Source organism: Tupaia chinensis, unplaced genomic scaffold (assembly GCF_000334495.1).
Source record: "Tupaia chinensis unplaced genomic scaffold, TupChi_1.0 Scaffold000252_1, whole genome shotgun sequence".
Classification (NCBI taxonomy): domain Eukaryota; kingdom Metazoa; phylum Chordata; class Mammalia; order Scandentia; family Tupaiidae; genus Tupaia; species Tupaia belangeri.
The window spans coordinates 6,084,139-6,085,604 of record NW_006159732.1 but is presented as its reverse complement, the minus strand read 5'-3'; the positions used below and the strand labels follow the sequence as shown (position 1 = coordinate 6,085,604).

Here is a 1,466-nt window from a genome sequence, read left to right as displayed (position 1 = left end):
CTGCAGTTGACTACATGGGAGTCCCGCGACATAGCCATTATGCTAACTGTTGGTCACAATAGTACTGCTTCTTAATCTAAACTAAAATGTATTGTCAGTTCAGATTAAAATTTTATTCATACCAAGCATTTGATCTCAATACAAATACTTTCTTTTAAAAAAAGCTGTTAGGTACCCTTTTGAAAAAACAATGTAATACACTGTAAAGTTATATGTAATCCAATGTAATATAAAGAAGATTATGATGATAATAAAAATTAAAAAAAAACACACACAAAAAAGCTGTTAGGTAGGCTACTTGCTTTATATTTATGAAGATGAGCTTATTTTTGACAATGAAACATTTAAGACTACAGTTCAATGATAGAAAGACATAGAATACTTACTTACAACATTATAAATAACATAGTGACTCAATCCTATTAATTTCTGTTTTGATTATCTTTTTGTTTTGAAGATCTGATCTTATTTATGTGTTACTTTTTGAAAACTCTTACTTTTGACTGGCTTCAGACATAGAAGTTGAGGTTCTCATATAGGATAGCCTCCATCTCCTGGCAATCTATTCCTGGCAAATAAATAAACTTGGGGCAAAAATAACTGTTCTGTAATTATGAAATAGTTGGCAAGAAATAGATTAGACCTTGAAAGGAGGACACACAGTTCCTCAGTCTTGGGCAGCTTCTGCTGGGTCAACAGCACAGAAGTGGACACTGCCTGGTCCCTGATGGTCCTGTGGGTCCCAGAGTGTGGGTGCCTTCTCCACTGTGGCTCCACCGGTATCCAGAGCAGACAGTGTCTTGCAACAGCTGCTGCACTTTTGCTGGGTCTAAGAGGCACCGGCAGCGGCCGAACTCCAAGCAAGCTGGGCATGACTATCCTGAACAGGTAGTAGATAACCTTCCAACTCATGTATCCACTGGCATTTATTATTGTTGGGGTAGTGTCGAAAGTGAAGATATCCACAAAATGGAGATGCTGTGAACATAGGATGGAATCCACACTGAAAGAATATGAAAAAGTGCTGGAAATATGCATCATACACTCCTTCAGAGAGGACGTGCATGGGTAAATTTGCAGTGTGGCTATTGCTGGCTACTTAGACCAGAAGAAAACTTTGACTCTTCAGAATTGCTTATTTCAGCAAGTCAATGTTATATTGAGGAAGCTAAGCAATGGTTAGATTTATCAGAACAATTGGGGGAAAAAAAAGAGACCATTTATTCCAGGTTTCTGAAAACAAAATAATGAATGGCCACTGATGAAGATCACTTTATTCATTAATTCATTGTTCTCTAGTATTTCACTTTTCATATCTTGTTGTAGAGTGCAACTGAATAAACAACCACCAAAGCCAAATTAAGATTAAAGGGAGTCTTTTATTAGCTGGCCAGCAACTACAGCCTGAGGCTCGGGGGCCGAGAGGCAGAAGTGCAGCCCCAGCCAAAGTTTTGGGTAGCCTCTTC

The 1,466-nt window shown here is 38.3% G+C and overlaps 1 protein-coding gene across 2 annotated transcripts in view; it reads left to right on the top strand.

The window, feature by feature from the left end:
- The first annotated feature begins 664 nt into the window (after window positions 1-664).
- Window positions 665-1,466, top strand: part of LOC102486153 (serotriflin) — a 41,000-nt gene continuing 40,198 nt past the window's right edge. For both annotated transcript variants that reach the window (XM_006149101.3, XM_027772106.1), the window contains exon 1: window positions 665-888. The gene's annotated coding sequence lies outside the window, so the exon portion shown is untranslated. The remainder of the gene's footprint in view (window positions 889-1,466) is intronic.